Below are 17,500 nucleotides of genomic sequence, written 5' to 3'. Positions count from 1 at the left end.
TATTTATTGTTTAGTTTTCGGTGGACCCAACATCTTTATTTTATTATTATTATTTTTTAACTTATTTTTATTTATTTTATGTTTTATTTGGTGCCATCTAACCCAGCGCCCCATGCTACCGGTTGAGCCACACACCCAGCCCCTAAGTTTCACCCTTCTCTCTCTCTCTCTCTCTCTCTCTCTCTCTCTCTCTCTTTTCCTTGACCCCCTCATCCTATTACTCCTTTCCTCCTCCAAGGCAACACACACACACACACACACACACACACACACACACACACACACACATATATATATATCCCGGAGGTCGACCAGTACACCCCCAACGAAAGAGGTCGACCAGTTGTCCCAATGTAAATACTGCCTGGGTAAGTGAAATTATGTGTGTTTTTCTTTTGGTTGGCTTTGATGTGGGACTGGGAGTGCTACTGGAGTTTTGACGCATTGCACTCTGCCTGCCTCATCCTCCCGAGTCCCTGGGATTACAATCCTGTGCCACCAGGGGCATCTGTGTGCAAAATGGAGTTCGCAGACTTCTCTTGTCTCATTTCTTCCTCTGTTTTTCTCCTCCTCCTCCTCCTCCTCCTCCTCCTCCTCCTCCTCCTCCTCCTCGCCCCGCCCTCCCCTCCCCTCCCCCACCCGCACCCTAACCTCCCCCTCCCCTCCCCTCCCCTCCGCTCTCCCTCTCCCTCTCCTCCTCCTCCTCCTCCTCCTCCTCCTCTTCCTCTTCCTCCCCCCATCCCCCCCCCCGCCCAAGTTAATTTGTCAATGGTTTCTTTTTAGCTATAAGTGGCGGTAGGATGACTCCACGAATATTCCTTATTTCAAGTGGGGACATTCTTTCCTAATCGGGAGTTCAGTTTTAATTGCATGCATCAAATCATTACTTGTGTGGGTCTGGGCTTTTTCTTCTCTTGGTGGTCAGTACCTGGAGAGGAATGTCACAGCCAGGGGGGGGTGCTCTTGAGTGTTTGTGCATTTCTGTCCTTCCTTGCCCACCAACTCAACTCTCGCTCGCTCCCTCTCTCCTTCCCTCCTTCCTTTCTTTCACTTTTGCTTCACTGTTTCTTTCCTGCTGGTGCTGGTGCTGGTGGTGCTTCCTTTCGGTTACTTTTCTTTATTTTTGTTCTTGATTTTTTTTTTTTTAATATTTGCTCCCCCTCCCCCGGCCTTCTCTCTCTCTCTCTCTCTCTCTCTCTCTCTCTCTCTCTCTCTCTCTCTCTCTCTCTTCCTGATGCTGAAAGCTTGGCCCAATCCAATAAGGATGGCAAGGCCTTGAGACACAGGAAAAAAGGCTTATGGCAGCACTGGCAAAGCAAAAACACAGGGACTCTTCTGCACGTCAGCAACAACAGGAGGTTTTGTAGAGGAGATTCAAAGGCCACCTTGCACTTCTTCCTGGCCGCAGTTGTAATTCGGCTTCTTACTTTTGATAAGAGTCATTTCTGACATCCTCTGGTCTCCAAAGTCTATGTGACTTCAAGACTACGCTGGGCGTGGACTCAAGGACAGATAAGTCTGCCTAAAACAGGGAAGAAAGGTGATATGATTTCCACTGGATTGAATCCAGAAGTACCTAACCACCACCACGGAGTTACACCTCAATTTTTTTTTTTTTTTTTTTTTTTTTTTTTTTTGAGAGGGAGTGTCCCTTGATTGCTCATGTTGGCTAACATCAAAGGAGACAACATCCTATCTCAGTCTGTGATAAACCCTGTGGTGGTGTTATCACATGGGGTGGCGGGGGGTGTCCTTCCCCTTCCCTCTCTCCTTTCTCTATTTGCTGGTTAAAGCTCAAGGTCTCTGGAGGTTGCCTGAGTACTCCCAGGACCTCACCTTCTCTGGTGAGTAGCTGAGGTGGTGGTTGCTGGACACGGTCCTACCATTCTGATCTTTCACTACTCTTACTGTTCTCTTCCAGGACTTTTGGATCGACTTCCTTCTTCCAAGGATGGTGGAATGATGACAAAGATGATTTGGGACACTTTTTTTTTTTTTTTTTTTTTTTTTTGGTGGTTGTTTTTCCTCCCGGAGCTGTCAAACCTGCAGCAGCACACACATCCGTCCATCTCGAAGTGAAGAATCTCTAAAGGATCTTCAAGGAAAGCATGGACAAGGAGGATTCGGTCCCGGGAGACTCTTGACACGAGATGGGAAATCCCCCCCCCCCCCCCATTTCTTCTGGAAAGTACCTAATACCAATAAAGACAGGACAAAATGCAGCACAGGCTGGCTGGCTGGCTGAGGTTTATGTAGCGCCGAGTAGTTCTACAGGTAAAATTGGATCCCAGAGCAACTGTGCAGCTACTCAGGGTCCTTGCCTTCCCCAACTGTCCCCTATGGGACCGAAGCTGCTCCCTCCCCTAAGGCTTTCTCAGTCAGCTAATCCTCCACACTTAGGAGTGGTGAAGGTGGGACACACGTTTTAGGCTTGCTTGGCTTCTTCAGTCGGATCTCATCTTGCCACCGGGTCAGAAACACAAGCATATACACGAGAATGTGCATAGCGACGGGTTTCCACCCTGTGGAACTTGGGAGTCCACAGTGAGTGGTCTGTGGTCTGAAAAGGGCAGCCTCGTTAGTTGCAGTCACTGAACGCTAGGTGGCGCAAAGCTACCGTCATTTTGGAAGGCCTGCCTGAGTTCCATTTCCAGTTTAGATATAATCTATCTACATGTGTAGACATAGATAGATAGAGAGAGAGACAGACAGACAGACTTAGATATGTATATCTATATCCATATAGAGATCACTAAGCTGCAAGCCGCCGCGTCATATCTTCCTCTCTTCCCTCAGCCTACTGAGTCCCTGGAAAGACAGATGGGCACGGGCCTCAGTGCGGTTGTTCCCCCGCCCCCCCTCCCCCATACAGTAAAGTCCCCCGGAAGCACTGGGGGGCGGGGAGGACATATCGCTTTCACCCCTGGTATCTGATCACTTTCCTTAGCCTTTAACATGCCCCACCTAGGAGATAGCTTCTGTGCCTCTGCCCGACCCTTGGAATTTGAACTATAATCCACACTTCCCCCATCCCACTCACTCCAATTCCCCAGCAGTAGTCCCTCCCAAGGCTGTCACCACTAGAGGTCCATAGTAAACACCTTCCCCCACCCCTGAGAGTTATGAGGGAGGGCCTGGATGAGGTTAAGAGAGAAACAAACAAAAACAAAACAGTGATGTTTCCTGTGTGTGTGTGTGTGTGTGTGTGTGTGTGTGTGTGTCTAGTGTGTACCGGTCTGCGCACAAAACCCAAACAGGATGAATTTGGGCCTGGGAGAAGGAGAGGGGGGCCCTTCCTGGGTTTACTTTCTGGGGAAGGGAAGAGACAAAGGAAAAAAGGTGAGGGTGTTGCCCAGCAATCAAGACCGTTTGTGGACCAATGCCCAAGGCCCTGGGTCTCTTCCCCAGCCTAGCATCACAAAAGAAACAAAAGTAGTGAACAAAGAGAGACTCAAACAACCAAAACAGGCAAGGAAATCTCATCTCAAAGTGCCCACGGGAAAGGAAAAAAAAAAAAAAAATTGAAGACTGCCGTGCTGGGCTGGGATGGGCTGGGGTCCTTTATATCTCAGCGTTGGAGTGCTCGCCTAGCATATTCGAGGCCCTGGGTTCCATCCTCGGCTCCAGATAAAAAGAAACTAATAACACAAAGGCATTGTTTCCAACTAGGCCAAATAAATAAATAAATAAATAAATAAAATCAAGACACTAGAAGAGACCTTGCTCACACACACACACACAAAAAAAAAGCGGGGGGGGGGGGGGCAGATCAAGATGGAAATCACTCTACCCTTGGCATCCAATAGACAAATAAGGCTCCCCATACTCATGTCAGGGTTTCCTTGGTGGGGATGGAACTAAAAACCAGCCCCTCACACAGGGGCTGGTTTCTGACTGGAGCCTGGAACTGGGGACTGAACACAGACACAGTTTACCACTGAGCTAAACCAACATCCCTTTTTTATACAGATATTTTTATACATTTTTGGTAAATCCATTGATTTATGAGTTGAACCCAGAAGCGCTCACTTGACCACTGACTGAGCCACATCCCCATATTCAATTTATCTATCTATCTATTCATTTGTTTTCTGGCTTGCTTGCTTGTTCTAGTTAAAGCTTGGTCCCAGGGTTTCAAAAACTGACTTCCAGACCACTCACGTAGAAAGGAATCAAGCCTTTATTAAAGCACAAGTAGTGGCGACTGAGCAGAAGAACATAAAGCTGTTCCCCTGGCCAGCCCCAAACAATTGCAAGGGTGCCCCTTATAAGCCTGAAACCTGCAAAAGGGACGTTTTGGGGGGAGGGGGCGTCTAGCTAATGCAAGCAAGCCATGTTACAGAAGCGGGAGAGTGAAGTCAGGCGGAGGGACGCTCAGCCAATCACAATCAGCCTAGCCACTCCAGTGACAGAAGCATAGCCCCCCCCCCCCCCCCCCCCCGTTATGGGCTAGTTACAGAAACAATGTCCCATCACGTAGTTCCGTGTTCTTAAAGGTTTCTATAGCACAAGGAAAAGAACATCTTGCCCCAGTCATCACCCTTCTACTTGGCCTGGTTGTTTTACAGAATGGAGACATAAAACAAAACGGAGTCCCATTTGCTTTTACTATCACAACTTTTCTTTTGGAGACAGGGGTCTCGCGAGGTTACTTTCTCTCGCTATGAGCTTACAATCCTTCTCTCAAGCTCCTCCTGATCCTCTGGGGGGGGGGGGGGGAGGACAGACATGAACCCCCAACCCATGCCTGGCTAAAACTTGCATTTTAATTATTTTCCCCTTTAATTTCTTGAGTTGTAGATGGATGGACACACTATCTTTACCCTATTTGCTTGTGTGCCCCTTTGTTTTGGGTTCTGTGGTGCTCAGGATCGAATCCGGCGCCCCACACGTCCCAGGCAAGTGGTCTACTACCGAGCTAAAACCCTAGCCCAAGCTTTGCATTCTAGAATGAATACATTTCCTTCAATGCTGAAGGAACACAGACATATTTATTGTACAACAAGCCCAGAGATCTTCACATCACATTGCCTAGAAGTCCTACGTACATTCATTGACCTTTGACTTTGGAAGCCACGTTCAGAATCTATGACTCTGGCCAGATAACTGCCACGATGTGGTTTTTGCTCACCAACAGTTGGACCTAGGTGAACAGCTTGGACTCAAGTGGACAAATACTCTTATGCGTTCAGAAAACAGTGCCACTCACCTGGTACAGGAGTATTCTTTCAACAAACGATCACCAAACCCTTACTTACTCAATTAAAACTAACAGATGTGAAAACTGGTCATTAATGGCACAGATCTTTTTATTTATTTATTTATTTTTAAACTTTTTTTTAGAGAGAGTGTGAGAGCGAGAGACAGAGAGAGAGAGAATTTTTAAATATTTATTTAGTTAGTTAGTTAGTTAGTTAGTTAGTTAGTTAGTTTTCGGTGGACACAACATCTTTGTTAGTATGTGGTGCTGAGGATCAAACCCGGGCCGCACGCATGCCAGGTGAGCGGGCTACCACTTGAGCCGCATCCCCAGCCCCAAGCACAGATCTTTTTTTTCTTTTTTTTAAATCTGAATGTTACACCGAATGCGAATGCATATGTTAGAACTTCCACATGTGTCACTGACTATGGGATAAGTTTAGAGCTTCGATACAATACACGTTCTAATAAAAAGGGCACTAATTGGTGACCTCTCATGTAGGAAACCTATATGTCTTTAAGTGTACCGACTTTTGAAGAATAAAATAATCTCTCACACACAGCATACTACTCTAGTCCCCAGATGTGCACACATCTCCAGTGACAGACATGTGGGGTGATTCAGGAGAATCACAAGACTAACACAGCCTCAGCAACTTATGGAGCCCTGCGGTAATGAGAGACAGAGAGAGAGAGAGAGAGAGAGAGAGAGAGAGAGAGAGAGAGAGAGAGAGAAGGGGGGGTAGGTGTTGGGGGGGGTGTTGCTCAGAGGCAAAGCATCTCAGAAGGAAGAGGGGGAATTTATTATAATAAGAAAACATAAGAACTGAACCTTTACAGCAACAAAACTCTGACGACTCTGCTGACACTCTGTTGTTCGAGGCCTAACAAGGTTATCAAACAGAAAAGTGATTTTCTGGATGGAAATTCTAAATATTTGTTAGCCAATGGGCAGATAACCGACCCTGAAAGTCAATATAGCCTTCACCTACGATTAGGGAGGGGGAGGGAAGGAAAAAGAGAAAGGAAAAAGGATATGGGTTTTAACATGAGCCTCAGTGGCTGAGCAGTGAGACTTATACTCAAAGCATATAAAGTGGACCCCTGTTACATTTTCTTTCTGACCCCCCCCCCACCTCCCCCCCCCCCAGTTCCTTGATTTGACAGTTGGGAGAAAATTTTTTTTAAAAAAGACAAAAAGGACAACAACAGCAACAGACAGAAACCACAGCCACCCTTACGAATTTCTGAATTTACATGAGTGAATTACTCTTCTTGATTCTCAGTAACATAGTTTATACTTTTCATGGTTTTTGGTTTGTTTGTTTGTATGTAGTTAAAAAAAATCAGAAGAAATTATTGGTATTCATTGCATATAGAGTGACCCATGTTAGCTGGATCTTATCTCTCAGTTGCAAAGAAGGGGGGGGGGCGAAAGGGGGGAGGGGTTGTTGTTGTTGTTGGTGGTGGTGGTGGTGGTGGCAAAAAGCAACCTGGAACCTGCTTTACCTAGGCTACTGGTTTGATAAAGTCTTCCTTACATGGATGTGTTGTAGGGACAAATGAGGCAAGGCACCGACCGAACAGAGCAGGAAAACGGTTTTATTTGGCTGCAGCCAAGTTCAGAGGACACGGCTGGCTTTTGCTGTAATGAATTAATCCCCTGAGTTCAGGTAGTCTCAGAGTTTTCTACCGAGCATGTAAGGGGAGGGGCTCAGAAACTCATGGTCAGCAGAAGTTCACATAAAAGCAGCTTTTTCTCTCACTGTTCTGGGCATGTTAACCCCTCGAGGACAACACCTGAGAAGGGGAGAGCTTCTTCTCCCCTGTCTAGTCTCCCCCTGCCAGCTGTTACCATGGAGTCCAGTTGGTAACTTCTTCTCGTATCTTAAACCTGTAGACATCTCTGTGAAGTCCAGCTCAAGGCCAGAGGCCTTGTTTGCACATTTCTTCAAAGTACTATTCTGGATATGTTTGTGAAAAACTAGTAAGGGGGAGTGCTGGTATCTTCTCGGCCAGTGGCCAAGTAAACAGGGTGACACGAAAATAGGAAGTTTATCCACCTTGAATTCTTTGGCAGAGACTCTTCGGGCTGACAGACCTAAAACCAGTCTGGGTGAAGATTTCTGAAGAGGCCCAGTTAAGACTTTTCAGTGGAGAAAGGGGGTGCCACTTCAGATGATGAATCATCGCAAAGACACATTGGACTGACCCAAACATATCACATATTTTAAGATTCTTCTCATTCACGGCAAAGAGTAAGCAGTTTTACCTAACAATAGTTTGGTTTCAAAAGGCCTTTTTTTTTTTTTTTTTTAAATCTAATCCCCCTGCTTTTCCCTTAGAGCTCTTCTCTTTTCTCTAGGAAAACTCTACTCTTAGTCAGAGGTCCAAATCTCCATTCAAATGACACAGGAAAAAAAAAAAAAATTCTCTCAAGCACCTGGCCCCCTCCTGCCCCAAACAAAAAAGTTCTGGGTGATCAATGAATTTAAGAGGCAGGAAGAATGGATCATTAACAGAAATGAACATAACCACAGTTACTACTTTCTAAGAATTGGAAAGAATTACCCAGGGCAGAGCTTCCAATTGAAACACTGTAATTATTAGAGAACAAACAAACAAACAAAGAAACAAACAGACAGACAGACAAACAAAAACCCCGAAGTACAAGAGACTCTCCCCTTCTCTCTCTATAACTTACACTCTCTCTCTCTCTCTCTCTCTCTCTCTCTCTCTCTCTCTCTCTCGCTTGATTTTCAGTTTCTCACTTAGTGGAGCACCCCTTTTCTTTAGGATCAATCTCCTCCTAGGTTTCTTTTTATACCAAAGGGGGGCAAGTTACACATGATCCAGGAGAAGGAGGCCAAAGCAATCAGATTACTAAGGAACATCAGGAGAGAGAAATTAAATGCTGGTGGACACATTGAACCAATGCTGTGAAACAAATGATATTCAAATTAACCTCTTAGTTTAGTTTTAAACCAATCGGTCAGCATAAATGCAGAGTTAGAGAGACAAACTGACCCTTAAAACAGATACGCGAAACCATACTGGAATTTGAAACAGGTTGGGAATTGTGAACAGCCTGGAGAGGCCACATTTTTCTTCCTTCAGGGGCAGTGGGAGAGACTTTGCACTGCCTTTTGTTATGTAAATTAGAACTGAGACCTGCCCCCAAGCAAGCCCGGTTTAGTGTAAGAATCTTACTTCCCCGCCCGTCCTGATAACTGGCACCCCATCCTGACAGAAAACAAATTTTCCCTTGCAGACAAAGTGGTAGGAACCCAAAGAGGCTGGAACCACCCCTCCCCCCCCCCCCCCAAAGAAAAACCACAATGGCACCGAGAAGGAATAGTACAAGTACCTGCTCTCTCTAGGCTACTGGTTTGATAAAGTTGACACTTTGTTGGGGGTATTTCAATCTCACCTTGACCCCTGACCTGCCCCTCTCAAGAGTTTGTGAAAGATGGATGCTGCTATTTCTCCCTGAGATTTGTGAATCTACAGGTTTATACTTTCTTTGGGTTTAATCCGGTTCTTGAAATGACTCCTGGCAGTGGCCAACATGCCCGACCTCCAGCTTACTTTTGTGTTGTTCAGAGAAGAGTTGTGGTGTGATTTCATCTTTTAGACTTTGTGGAGATTTGGTTTATGTTCCATTCTACGGTCAACTTTGGTAAACATTCCGTATTCGCTTTAAAAGAATGTCTGCTGTGTGGTGGTGGCCTTGCAGTGTTCTGAACATGCCCATTAGGTGTGGGTTGTTCGCGATGTAGTTCTGCTGTCCTTTGTTACTGATTATTTATTTATGGCCTAAGTCGTCAGCTGCTAAGGGATGAGTGTTCTCGCCTCTTTGCCATAATAGATTTATCCATCTTTTCTTTTAATTCTCTCTGGTTTTCATGTAGGTATTTATTTATTCATTCATCCATTTATTTATTTTTCAGCTAGCTGTAGATGGACACAATATCTTTATTTTTATTTATTTATTTTTATGTGGTGCTGAGGATGGAACCCAGGGCCTCACGAATGCAAGGCAAGCACTCTACCACTGAGCTACAATCCCAACCCTCATGTAGGTATTTTGAGGTTATTGAAAGACTTGCACACTACCTTAAGATTGTTGAATGCTTCCTCAAACATCTGACTGTTTATCAATGTGCTATGTTCCTCCTACGCCTGGCAGTGATTGTCTTGTGTGTACCTTGAAGTCATACTGAAAATAAAATAAATAAGTGACTGGGTACAGTGGCCTATGCCTGTCATCCCAGACACGCTTCTCTCTCTCTCTCTCTCTCTCTCTCTCTCTCTCTCTCTCTCTCTCACACACACACACACACACACACACACACACACACACACAGCCGAGGCAGGAGGATCGAGAGTTTAAAGCCACCCTCAGCAAAAGTGAGACACTAAGCAACTCAGTGAGACCCTGTCTCTAAGTAACATACTAGATAGGTAGGGCTAGGGGATGTGGCTCAGCAGTCAGTGAGTGCCACTGAGTTCAATCCCTGGTTACAGGCCTCCTCCAATAAATAAACAGATAAATAAATACATATGTTTATTTTGTTTATTTAGGTGATGATGATGATTTTAATGTGGTGCTGGGATTGAACCCTGTGCCTCATACGTACTTGGTAAGTGCTGTACCATTGAGCCACAACACCAGACTGACAACACCATGAAGTGCTCTTGCTCAGACTGTGGTCTCCTGTGTGGCTGGGGAGGGCAGGGGTTGGGTCCATTTAGGGCTGATAGATATTGGTTGCACTGCTACTTCTTAGATGAAACAGTGCGTAATATGTGCACACAGATAAAAATGAAGGTAGAGATGGCAAGCTTTCTCCAGCTTGATTTATCCCAGAGCATGTGGTGTTTCAGTCTAGGGCAACAGACCATGCTTTTTAGCCAAGGCACCCTCACTTAGAGCCCTGTTACAGCTTCTTATTACCAAGTGCCTAAATGTAAAATTTGGCTCCGTGATATTGATAGATCAATAAAAATAAAAATACAACAACAACAACAAAAAAAAAAAAAAAAAAAAAGAAAGAAAGAAAGAAATAAAAAGATAAAATGGCCAAACAGACAAAATAGAACTCCACAAGGAAGAATCCTTTTTCCTATTATGATTAGTATTCTTTTTTTTTTTTTTTTTCTGTTTCGTAGTACGTTGTCGGTGGACAGCACACCTTCTTTCGATTTGTTCCTTTTTGTATGGCGTGCTAAGGCTCAAACTCTGTGCTAGGCCGGTCCTCTGCCACTGACCCAAAGACACAGACAGCCCCTAGACAAGAAAGGATTCTCAGAGGCTGGTCATCTTCCAATTTTTTTTTTTTGTACTGAAAAAGCAGGAAACACAAAGCCCAAAGACAAGCAGATCAAATTCCCAAGCAACCGATTTCAAACTGATTTTTACATGTTTCCGTCAATTCCTACATAGTCTGGATGGATCCAACCGTGGCCTATCAGTCAGTCGGCCTGACTAATTGTGGCTTCACCGTGGTGGTTTCGGTTTTGAAGTCCCACACCGCCGGATTCTCTAGGGGTGCTGGGCAGACTGCCGGCGCCTCCTGCTGCTGCGGGGGACCCTGGCGCGGGGTGGGGGGTGGGGTGGGGGTGGGGGTGGGGTGGGCAGCTGGCGGGACGTGTCCAGGTGACTTTCTACGACCCCTGCTAAGCGGATCTCGCTGACACCGACCGAGGTTCCGCGTCCCTTCCGCCTGATTTTGTTGACGGTTTTCGAGCTCCCCCTGGTGGCCGCTTTTATAGGAGCGTCTTAATCCACTTCTGAGAAGTATCTGTTCAGGTCCTTGGCCCATGGATTGATTGGATTATTTGTTTGATTCTTTTTTTTTTTTTTGGCTTTTTGTCCCCCCCCCCCCCCCCCCGTTGTTGTTGTTGTTGTTGTTTCGCTCTGGGACAAGGGCCCACGCTTTTTAGCCAAGGCAACCGCTCTTAGAGCCCTGTTATAGCTTCTTATTACCAAGTGCCTAAACGTAAAATTTGGCTCTGTGACCCAATGGAAAATGACTTGCGGTTTAAGAAAATGCTCAAAAAACAACAAAAAACTCAGGTAAATAGATAGGTAAATAGACGGCCATTTGTAGCGGCGGTGGAGGCTGCGTTCCGCAGGCGCTGCGGAGAAGCTCAGAGGAGCCAGTCCCCGGCCGCTACAGCCCCTGACCCCTGCGCTCAGTCGGCTTCTCTGCGCCTCGGGCGGCACCAAGTCAGCCCCGGGGCTTGCTGCCGCGCCCAGAGTCCTTCCTGGCAGCTCCCGGCGCTCGGGACCCCCGCCCGTCCGCACACGTCCCCGAAGCCGGGCCTAGGGCGGGCGGCGGCGGAGGCTCGGCGCGGCTCGGCGCGGCCCGGCCCGGCTGGGCTCCGCAGTTTTGAAGAAATCTATACGTTTCAAAGACAGATTCTCAGAGTAAAGGATCGTGATGAGTTTCCAATGATTTTAATTGGTAATAAAGCAGACCTGGATCATCAAAGACAGGTTACACAGGAGGAAGGACAGCAGTTAGCATGGCAACTTAAAGTAACATACATGGAGGCATCAGCAAAGATGAGGATGAATGTAGATCAAGCCTTTCATGAACTTGTCCGGGTTATAAGGAAATTTCAAGAGCAAGAATGTCCTCCTTCACCGGAACCAACTCGGAAAGAAAAAGACAAGAAAGGCTGCCATTGTGTCATTTTCTAAGAATCCCTTGAATTTTAGCTACCAACTCCCAGGAAAAGCCCTCATCTCCTCCTCCTCTCCTGATGGTTTACCTCATGTTGGTACCTTTCTAGCCTTAGACAAATGATCACCGTGTTAGCCTTAGACCAAGAAGCCGGCTAATCCTTTCCAGACCAATTTAAAGGAAACACTAAGGCTGCTTCAAAGATGATCTGATTCTTTCTAAATACATGTCTACATATACAGACATATTCTTCTTTTAAGGGCTTGCATCTTAATAGGGATGAATCAGTTGTGCAACCTAAGCTGTTTGCTAAGCTGAAGTTTTAGGTTGTGAAATAATTTTTAACTTCTGGAATCATATTACCTACTGTTATTCTAACATCCACAGGAGGGTTGTTTTTTTTAATATGAATTTTTTGCCTATCTTTAAAGATTTTGATGTCAACCTTACATAACCTTAAATACACTGAACGGAGTTTACAAAATTGAGACATATCAGACCTTTCTTGATACTACAGCTTTTGTTTCCCAGTGGCCAAAATACCAAAATACCTATTGTATTTATGGATTAAAACCTGCTTCTCGGGGCTGGGGATGTGGCTCAAGTGGTAGCGCGCTCGCCTGGCATGCGTGCGGCCCGGGTTCCATCCTCAGCACCACATACAAAGATGTTGTGTCCGCCGAAAGCTAAAACATAAATATTAAAAAATTCTCTCTTTAAAAAAAAAAACAAAAAACTGCTTATCAAGCCTGTGATGACTCCTCCTCTTGAAGATGATAGTGTTCTATGTGGCCAAATATTTGGACTCATTCTGGACTTGGGCATCTCAATGTGTACTTGGTTTCTTAATTTAACTCTTTCACAGCCATGCTAAGGATAAGAATGAATGATTTCTGTCTGTCTTCCTTTTCAAGTATTTCAGGTTTAAGGCATTCCAAAAAAACTAAAGTTGTTTTTGTTTGCTGTCATATAAAACACGGAATTGAGCTTTCCAGAGTCACAGATGGTTAATGTTTTTGCTATGTACTTTTGTGCATTATTTTCTTATTGAACTATTCAACAAGTATTTTTATATGTTTGTAAGCAAATATGCTTCACAGCATACCTTGTGTATATGTAAAGATAAGTATTTAATTCTCACTGTTCACTTTTAACTGACAAAGAAAAAAAAAGTGGAAACCACAGAAACTGTGGTAGAACTTTTACTTGCTGGTCTGATCCTGGTTGTATCTATCTTTGGCCAGTTTTATCCCCATTCAAGAAACCTTCCCAATCGAATACAACTGGATGAGAGTCTGAAATCATTTCAATATCCCCTGCTATATATTGACTGTTATATCAAGTATTAATTGTAAAACTTGTAATTGACAATCAGTATAACTGTGGATGGCTTCTGATTTTGTTTTAATTCTGTGGATTCTGTTTAAGCAATTCAAAAGTATGTTCCTGATTGTGAGATACTAAGTGGTATGGCAGAGTTGTCACTTTATTGAATGTGTACAACAGTCCCATGACCTTTATAGAGCATACCCTTGGATAGCTTCAGGTGCTGAAATTAAAGTTGATCTGTTTTCACAAGATGAAAAAAAAAAATTGGTAAATAAAAACACAAATACAGATAAGAATTAATGGGCTGGGGGTGAGGCTCAAGTGGTAACGCGCTCCCCTGGCATGCGCGGGGCGCTGGGTTCTATACTCAGCACCACATAAAATAAAATAAAGATGTTGTGCTCACTGAATACTGAAAAACAAACATTAAAAAATTCTCTCTCTCTCTCTCTCTCTCTCTCTCTCTCTCTCTCTCTCTCTCTCCCTCCCTCCCTCCCTCCCTCCCTCTCCTTCTTTTGTCTTTAAAAAAGAAAAATAAGTAAAAGTTAAAAAAGGGGCTGGGGATGTGGCTCAAGTGGCAGCGCACTCGCCTGGTTGCGTGCGGCCCGGGTTCGGTCCTCAGCGCCCCATACAAACGAAGATGTTGTGTCCACCGAAAACTAAAAAGTAAATATTAAAATTCTCTCTCACTCTCTCTTAAAAAAATAAAAAAAAATGCTTATATATGTATATAAAATGTGGCCAGACAAAATAGAACTCCACAAGGAAGAATCCTTTTTCCTATTATGGTCAGCATTCTTTTTTTTTCTTTTTTCTTTTTTAGAGTAGTTGTAGGTGGACAGCACGCCTTCTCTTGACTGTGTTCCTTTTTGTATGCCACGCTAAGGCTCAAACCCAGTGCCTCCTATGTGCTAGGCCGGCCCTCTGGCACTGAACCACAGACACAGACAGAGGAGGAAGGATTCTCAGAGGCTGTTCATCTTCCGGTTTTTTTTTTTTTTTTTTTTTGGGTACAGAAACAGGCGGAAACACCAAGCCCAAAGACCAGCAGATCAAATTCCCAAGCAACCGATTTCAACGGGTTTTTACACGTTTCTGTCAATTCCTCCATTCTGTGGATGGATCCGACCGTGGCCTAGCAATCTGCCCGTCTGATAGTGGCTTCACCGTGGTGGTTTCGGTTTTGAAGTCCCACACCGCCCGTGTCCCCGGCCGGATTCTCTAGGGGTGCTGGGCCGATCTGCCTGCGTCTCGCGCCCGCCGCTGTGGGGGGCCCTGGCGGGGCGACCCGGCTGGTGGGATGTGTCCGGGTGACTCTCTACGACCCCTGCGGAGCGGATCCCGCTGACGCCGCCCGAGGTTCCGCGTCCCTTCCGCCTGATTTGGTTGACGGTTGTCGAGCTCCACCTGGTGGCCGCTTTCATGGGAGCGTCTGATCCTCGGAAGTCGCCAAGGCGTGATATTCGGTGGCGGTGGCCGAGACAGAGATCCAGGAGTTGGGCGGCGCCAGCGGAACTGTCTCGGTCGCGCTGGGCTGGGCCGTTGTGGCCCGTTGGCGGTATACTGGACCGGCAGGCTTTTTGTGTGTGTGTCGGTTGTCTTCTCTCCCTGCTCGGTCCGGGCCGCGGGCGCCTCGGGTGGCAGTCTGAGCGGTTCCTTCGCCGCCACGGGCTTCGCTTGGCCCCGTCTGGGTCGGTCGCCGGGACTCCTGTGTTATTTTTCTCCCGCTGCCTCTCCCTCTCCCTCTCCCTCTCTCTCACGGGTTTTGGCCGCGGGGCCGCGGGGCTGCGCCGGGCGGGCCAGAGGGGTGTGCTTGGCCGGCCTTGCCGCATTCCCTCTTTGGGGGCCCGCTGCCCGGGGCTTGTCCTGATGGCTATGCCCGGCGTCCTTCGGTGGTGGGTCGCCTTAGCGTGTTCCCCGGCCGCCCCCCGGTCCTGCTCGTTGGAGATGGTGGTCCCCGTCTCTTGTTTTCGCCTTCGTCCACGAGGGTCGACCAGTTGTCCCTAGGGGCTCTGGAGCTCGGTGATGGGCCCGATATCGCGGTGTGCTGACCGCGACTCTGTTCAGGGAAGGCGGCGGTGCTGAGTGAACTGTTCCCCGTTGCCCCGGTCGCGATTGTTTTGGCCCGAGTTGGCCGTTTTCTGCCATCGGGTAGGTGCTGACACGTTGTCCTCTGGCGCGTGCCGCCAGAGGGAGGGAGCTTGGGCCTCCGGGTGCGTGCCGGGCTCTGGGCTGATGGGGTGGCCCGGACCCGTTCCCTCTGGAGCTGCTTGCCTGGGCCTGCGTGCGACGGCTCTTTGGCGCACCTGGAGTGCCCTCGCGGTGGTGCCACCTCCGGCCGGCCGGTCTTCTGGCGCCGGGGGGCGGCGGGGGAGGTGGCGGGTGGTCCTTTACCGCCCGTGCGCTCCTCGCTGCGGGCACCGGGGGCGGTGTGACGACGCTCGTTTCCATGGCTCTGAGTCGCGCGTGTCAGGCGTTCCCCGTTCCGTGTCGTCGGCCGCTCTCCCTGGGGTGTGGGGCCGGTGAGGCCGTAGCAGGCTCCTCTTAGAAGCGGTCCTCGCCGGGTCTCCCCCTGCTCCCTGGGTCTCTCCCGCCCACCCTGCTGATCGATGTGGTGACTCTGCGCTCTCCTGGGCTGGACCAAAGCCGCGCCAGGCGAGGGACGGACATTCATGGTGAATGGGCCAGCTCTTCTCGTCCTGCCTGCGGGTCCCTCGCCTTGCCTCCCCGCCCGTTCGCGGTGCGGGGAAGGGCGGGGGTGCGGAATCCGGCCTCGACCTCGCTCCCGGGGTCCTTTGACGTAGCGGGTGCTTCTCGCTCGCCGCCCGCTCTGGGCGGCCAAGGGCCGTGTGTGGCCCTCCCCGCGCCGGGGAGGGCTGCCGCCGTGCTGCTTTGGCGCGACGGTGCGCCTCTGCTTCGGTGCTCCTGGGGCGCTCCGGGTCGTTTCCTGAGGTGCCTGAGGCTGAGCCGGTGTGTGCTGTTCCCGATCCCAGTGCCGCTGCCGCGGCCGGCCGCCGCCTCGCTGTCGGTCTCGCCCCGTCTGCGGGGGTTTCTGAGGCGAGTGCCCGAAAGGAAGAGCGTTGTTGCTTCGCTCGGGGGATCGAGGCGGTAAGCTCGGCAGCGTTGCGCGTTCCCTCTCCGGGGGGAGCGGGTTGCGTTGTCGTCCCCAGTGCCGAGTGGCGTGGGGAGTGTTAGGCGAGCGGGCGCCCGGGCGCTCTTCCCCACCTCCGGTGGGGAAAAGGAGACGTCGCCCGGGCGTTTGAGCGATTGTGGCGGGACGCCGAGCTGGGGCCGGTCCGGTCCCCGAGGCGATGGGGCTTTGGGTGTCCCCGGCCGCGAACGCTCAAGAAGCCTTGTGCTTGCCCATACCGCAGATCCCCCTCGTTGTCTCGGCGGCCGGTTGGGAGAGGGGCTGGGTCGGGTGCCGCCCACCCTCAGTGAGGAACGTTTCTCTAGCGATCCGTGAAGGGCGTGCCTCGTGTGGGGTACCGGATTCCCCCATTGGCCGCCCCCTGCCTTGTGCGCTACGCTACCGTCGGTGGTGTGTGTAGGCGAGAGTCCCCCCCCTTCCCGCCGTCTGGGAGGGCGGGGGTCCGCCGGCCCCCCGCGGGTGGGGGCCGAGCGCCTGCTCTTTGTGCCTACCGCGGCCCACGCCTCCCCCCCTCGAGTCGGGGGAGGGTTCCCGCTGGGCCTGGCCGGGCCCTCTGGCGCACGTGGGGCCACTGTGTGGGCCGCTGGTGCCTGCCGCGTGTGTGCGCGCGGTGGCGGTGGGGCTCTGTTCGCGCAGCCGGGGGTTGAGGGGCCCCGTCCCCCCTTCCCCCTCGCCCGCTGCGAGTGGCCCTCTGCCCGCTCCCGGTCCCGAGCCGGCGGGCGGCCTGCGTGCGTGTGCGCTGGCCTGGGGCGCGGCCGCCGCGGCCCCCCCTGGGAGCGTTCCGCGGGCGGCGTGGTGAGCGAGCGGACCCTGGGGCCGTAGAGGCCCAGGTCGTGGGACTCGACCGGCACGAGGTGTGGCGTTGCATGCTGGCGTTTGGAGTCCAGGCGCGTCTCGTCGCGTGGAGGGCCACCCTGTGGTGGCGGGGCGGCGGGTCTCGTTGGGAGGCTCCGGGGCTGGGACCGGAGGCCGGGTTGGCGTCGCAGGCGGTGCGGGACCGCCCTCGCGTGTGGCGGTGGGACCCCGCTTGTTTTCCTGGCGGCCCGACTCTGTGCCCGAGGTCTTCTCCCCGGTTTCCTCTCCGCGTTTCTTTGCCCCTCGCTGCCTCCGGCGCGCCCTCCATCCCGGC

Source organism: Marmota flaviventris, unplaced genomic scaffold, assembly GCF_047511675.1.
Source record: "Marmota flaviventris isolate mMarFla1 unplaced genomic scaffold, mMarFla1.hap1 Scaffold_254, whole genome shotgun sequence".
NCBI classification, from domain to species: domain Eukaryota; kingdom Metazoa; phylum Chordata; class Mammalia; order Rodentia; family Sciuridae; genus Marmota; species Marmota flaviventris.
This window is presented reverse-complemented; position numbering follows the sequence as displayed.